At 39.9% G+C, this 6000-nt stretch overlaps 1 pseudogene; it reads left to right on the forward strand.

The window, feature by feature from the left end:
- The window catches only part of LOC121491741, a 54442-nt pseudogene extending 49348 nt beyond the window's left edge, over positions 1 to 5094 (forward strand).
- The last annotated feature ends 906 nt before the right edge of the window (positions 5095 to 6000 follow it).

The following is a 6000-nucleotide window of genomic DNA, read 5'->3' on the forward strand; positions in this document are numbered from 1 at the left end:
TATTTTCATTAGTTTAAGATTTATATGCATAAACAATTATACATAATTTACAAGAATGATGCAAAACAACCTGAATCTCACCGAACACCCACTTTAGAATAGTTTGCCATGGTGGCTGGGTGGGGAGTAGGCTATGGGAATAGAAATAAAAATTAAATGAATAGGGATCCCTGGGTGGCGCAGCGGTTTGGCGCCTGCCTTTGGCCCAGGGCGCGATCCTGGAGACCCGGGATCGAATCCCACGTCGGGCTCCCGGTGCATGGAGCCTGCTTCTCCCTCTGCCTGTGTCTCTGCCTCTCTCTCTCTCTCTCTCTCTGTGACTATCATAAATAATAAAAAAAAAAAATTAAATGAATAAAACATGAGCCTAAAATGTGGTGAGAAGGGTGACAGAAACAGAAAAGAAGGGGGCACAATTTTATTGGAATCCATACATTAATTAAGTAATGTTAATTAATCTTGCTGTCTTGAGCAAAGAAGTTATATCAGATCCAATGTATCTTAATGGCTTTTGTCTCTGTGACCCTCAACAAAATGAAAGACAATATAATTAGTTCGTAAATACTGCATACAGCCAAAAAGTTGGGAATGGTGTTTTCCCAGATTTTTCAGCTCAATCATTAAAAGCAAGTTGAGTTTGAAATGCAGCCTGTTTGACTACATAGGGAAGCATTTGCTGATGCAACTTCTAATGAGATGTGAGCTTAATAAACTTTAAATCCAGAACTGGAAACCAACAACGACAGAAGCTATAGATGAACAGTGGGGGAAAGTAGTGTGTGGTGATTAAATGTCAAAGGAACAGCACCAGGAAACTGCTGACAGTGGAGGTGATGGACACCCTCTAGAGGGAGGAGGGGAGAAGGGAAAGAGCACTGCACACAGAGCCACAGAGCACAGGACAGTCATCCCCACCCAGCGCTGCCATAGACCATGCTGACTGCAGGCACCTTTTGTGCAGAACCTCGTAAATACAGATGCACTTCCATACACAACTTCTCCCAGAATCATGGGAATGGTTGTTTGAATTTATGAAAATATCTGGTCAGGAAGTAGTGGCAGAGAAGACACAGGATCTGGAAAAGGCTAAGAGCAGACACAGTGCAGGGCATGGAAAGGGTGGGGGAACTTGCAGGGCTGCTTTAGGTGTAGTATCAAGAATTTCAGCCCTGGATTTCCCAGAGAAGTGAAATCACATGGCATTTGTCTTTCTCTGCCTGACTATATACAAATGAACAAATGAACGACAACAACGAAAAGAGAAACAGACTCCTAAATGCACAGAAACAAAGTGGTGGTTGCCAGAGGGGAGGTGAGTGAGAGAGATGGGACAAATAGGTGAAGGGGAGTAAGAGGCCCATACTTCCAGTTAAACAAATAAGTCACGAGGATGGAAAGTATAGCACAGGGAATATAGTCAACGATATTGTCGTCGTGTTTTAGGTGACAGATGGTGATTAAACTCGTGGTGAGCATCGTGTAATGGATAGAATTATTGAATCACTATGTTGTACATCTGAAACTAATATAGACTGAGTGTCAACTATACTTCACTGAAAAAAAAAAAAAACAAAAAAGCCCTTCAGCGCTAGACTTGAGTGGGTAAGACAGGCGGAACCAAGAAAGGAGATATCAACGGGTTGGGGACAGAAGTTAGAAAGCCCTGAAGACCGTGGGCACACAATGAAATGTTCCATTAGTATTCTAGGTAAAATAAATCATTCCATAAATCTATTAAGGAAAATAAACCCAATTTCGAGGTAAAAGTTTTAGTGAACAAGAGATGATAATGCATTTAATTTCACATATCCAGCTCTGTAATTCTCAGCTATGCAAAATGCCAATGTCTAGCCTCTCAGTGTGATATCATCACTTTAATGGGTATCAAACTACTTTTAAAAGTCCTTGTAGTTTCCCGCATATGTTACTATGCCTTAACATAAAGCAGGTCCTCCAAATGCCATTTTCCTCATAAGATATATAAGCTCTTGAGCCTTGAATCCTTCTACTGAAGGATCTTCAGGGACATCACACTTGTAGCTGCAGAAGGAATGTTGTTCTGTGACTCCTGTTCACAATGATAAGAGAGATGTGGGAACACCATACACACACACACACACACACACGTGATTATATACAGTATATTTTGTGTGGAGAAGGAATTCTATGCTGAATTTAGGCAATATTTTTATAAAATTTGATAATACCTTTAGGATCATGAAGGGATCATTGCAGATTATATAGGAAATCCACCCCTAATGACACATCGACAGCCTGTCAGATCCACAGGTTTCACAGACTTGCAGTGCCTGGTCTTATAATTGTCATTTTATTGCAAAGAAAACAGAGAGAATCCGACCAGTCTCAGACTTGTAGTAGACGCTTCCATGAATTTTCCCTATTCAGTCTTCACAGAAAATATAAGATAGGGATTTTGAATCCTAGATTTATAGAGGTTAAACTGAAACTTAGATTAGTAAAAAATTGAGCATACCTTACTAGTGGCTCCAAAGTTCCCCTATGGGATAGCCTTGGGGCAGCAAGCTGGTTGAAAAACTTGCAGAATGTCATGTTTACACAGCAAACAGGCACTTACATGGATCATCAGTTTCAAGCAGAAGAGCTTAAAGCAGGACAGAGTTGAGGCAGAAAGGTGATGTCTCTCCCAATGACCCCAGTCCCTGCCACCCTCTGAAATTTGCTCAGCCTTGCCAGGATGAAAATCTGCTGCCATTCCAAAGTCAATTCATTTTCTAGAGAAGAAATCTGCAGCTAGAACCAGAGAAGAGGAAACTCATTTCACACTTTTACATAAAATTCACCTGTAGTTTTTTTTAATCATTCTTTTTCAAGATTGGGATAATAAAAGGTATTGATTGCTAAAGCTACTTTTCCAAACATTATTGTGTGAGGACCATATTAAACTGAGATACTGGGCCAGGGTAAGACTGAGGGGGACACTTGACGGGATGAGCACTGGGTGTTATTCTGTATGTTGATAAATTGAACACCAATAAAAAATTAATTTATTAAAAAAATAAATGAAATCAGCAAAGCTTAAAAAAAAAAGAAACTTGCAGTATCTGGTATGTTTTTAGCTCAAACTTTGTCAAAAAGTGAAGCACGGGACACTGTTTCTGGAGGCAGTAAGTCCTCAGGTTTCCATCCCATTTCCCTACCACATTTAGACTTTTGCCACCAAAGTCACTGCCTTGAAGAATGACTTAAAAGTTAAAATAAAAGTTCCAGGCAAGAGAGAGAGAGGAAGGGGTGGGTTGCAAGGGGAGGCAGTGTCCTGGCTAGTCCTGAGAACTTCACAAAGGATAATAGACTCGCCTGATGAAGATCAATGATGTGGGTCTCACAGCCATTAGTATTCACTAGCTGTTCATCTCGAATGGGGAGATTGATAGCACTGGCTATTTATTTGAGAAGAGTTACACAGCTTGACATATTCTCTGTTTCTCTTTTCCTCCAGAGACTCAGTAACACCACAATTAGAGAAAATTACTGTGTTAAAGGCAAGCAGTACAAAAAATCTGGTTTTCTTCTTGCTTTTGGCAATCCCACTTGCTCTCTCCTCATTCACCTTACCTGTGTTCTAGAAACAAAGGACCTAATTTTCTAACAAAACTCTTGACACTTAATTTGGTAGCAAGCTATATCAAGGCAGTCTTAGAGGATTGATAAGCTGCTGTACTTAATTTTTTTTAAGACTCAAGATAATACATGCTCTCAAAACTGAGTATAAGTCAACTAAAATACAACCAAATGTTACAGATAGCCTGTCAGTTTCCACAACATCTTGGTTTATTATGGTAAAGTCTGAATTTTTTACTATCCATATTGTTATTCTCACAATTTTGGCCACGTCAGTTCAAAATTAAGTCAAACTGATATGACTACTTTTTTTTACTGATTTGATTACTGTGCTCACATTGACCCCACATATGATACTGCTTTGTCTGAATGTAAAACAAAAAATAAGTGTAGGATTTGCAGATAATAAGGGGGAGAGTGAAGATTTAAAAAAAAATAAATGAACTGTAAAGAGCAATAAAGAATGGTCAGAAGGCAGTATATGGAGGCAAGATGACTAGGAAGCAGGACTGGCCACATAACTTGTGAAGCCCAATGCAAAATGAAGACGCAGGACCCCGTGTTCAAAAATTATTAAGGAGTAATCGGAGCTTCTTCCTAACGTGCCCCTCTCCCGCTTCGTGAAGTTTCCTCACAGCCTGGCCCCCAAGTGCCAGTCCTCGCTCGCACCTCAAACGAAGAAACCGAGGCTGCCTCCGGCCCCCAAGCCAGAGGAGACATCTGACCTCTCAGCACTTGCCGAAGGGACAAAAAGAACAGCAAAGAAGCAATTGAGCATATTGATGAAGTACAAAATGAAACAGACAGACTTAATGAACAAGCCAGTGAGGAGATTTTGAAAGTAGAACAGAAATATAACAAACTCTGCCAACCATTTTTTCAGAAGAGGTCGGAATTGATCGCCAAAATCCCCAATTTTGGGGCAACAACATATGTCAACCATCCACAAGTGTCTGCACTGCTTGGGGAGGAGGATGAAGAGGCGCTGCATTATTTGACAAGAGTCGAAGTGACAGAATTTGAAGATATTAAATCAGGTTACAGAATAGATTTTTATTTTGATGAAAACCCTTACTTCGAAAATAAAGTTCTCTCCAAAGAATTTCATCTGAATGAAAGTGCTGATCCATGGTCAAAGTCCACTGAAATCACCTGGTTTACTGACCATTCTGTTGCAGGTGCAGATGAGTTAGGAGAGGTCATCAAAGATGATATTTTGCCAAATCCATTACAGTACTACTTGGTTCCTGATATGGATGATGAAGAAGGAGAAGGAGAAGAAGATGATGATGAAGAAGAAGAAGAAGAAGAAGAAGAAGAAGAAGAAGAAGAAGAAGAAGAAGAAGGAGGAGGAGGAGGAGAAGAAAGAAGAAGGAGAAGAGAAGGAGAGGAGGATTGGAAGATATTGATGAAGAATGAGATGAGGATGAAGGTGAAGAAGATGAAGATGTTGAGGGAGAGGAAGGAGAGGAGGATGAAGGAGAAGATGACTAATGGAACACTGATCCCAACCTTCCTTTTTTAATTTTCTCCAGTCCCTGGGAGCAAGTTGCATCTCTTTTTTTTCCCCTCCTCTTGTGCTCTTTTGCCCTGTTTTTTGAAGTCTCTTTTCTCTCCCTTTATACCATTGTTCTCAACTTATTTTGGGGGGAAGTACCTTAGGCAGAATACAGCGGGAAAAGAATCCCTACCCCTTTCTGTTCCAAATTCATTTTTATTCCTTCCTGTCTCAACAAAAACCTTATGGAATCAACACCACCGTGCTCTGTGGGGAAAAAAGAAAAACCTTCTGCTCCCTTAGCTCTGCTGGAAGCTGGAGGGTGCTAGGCCCCTGTGTAGTAGTGCATAGAATTCTAGCTTTTTTCCTCCTTTCTCTGTATATTGGGCTCAGAGATTACACTGTGTCTCTATGTGAATATGGACAAGTTAGCATTTACCAACATGTACCTGTCTACTTTCTCTTGTTTAAGGAAGAAAAAGGAAAAAAAAACATTAAAAAATAGGGTTATAGAAGGTCAGTAAAGGGTGGGTTTGAGATGTTTGGGTGGGTTAAGTGGGCATTCTGACAACATGGCTTCTCCTTTGGCATGTTTAATTGTGAGGTTTAACGGGCATCCTTGCAGTTTAAGATGACACTTTTAAGATAAATCTCTCCTAATGATGACTTGAGCCCTGCCACTCGATGGGAGAATCAGCAGAACCTGTAGGATCTTATTTGGAATTGACATTCTCTATTGAAATTTTGTTCCTGTTTATTTTTAAATTTTCTTTTTGTTTCACTGGAAAGGAAAGATGGTCAGTTTTAAACGTTAAAAGTGTACAAGTTGCTTTGTTACAATAACACTAAATGTGTACAAAAAAATTATTAAGAATTTCAATATGATAGAGCATTAAGCCAAA

Source organism: Vulpes lagopus, chromosome 5 (genome assembly GCF_018345385.1).
Source record: "Vulpes lagopus strain Blue_001 chromosome 5, ASM1834538v1, whole genome shotgun sequence".
NCBI lineage: Eukaryota > Metazoa > Chordata > Mammalia > Carnivora > Canidae > Vulpes > Vulpes lagopus.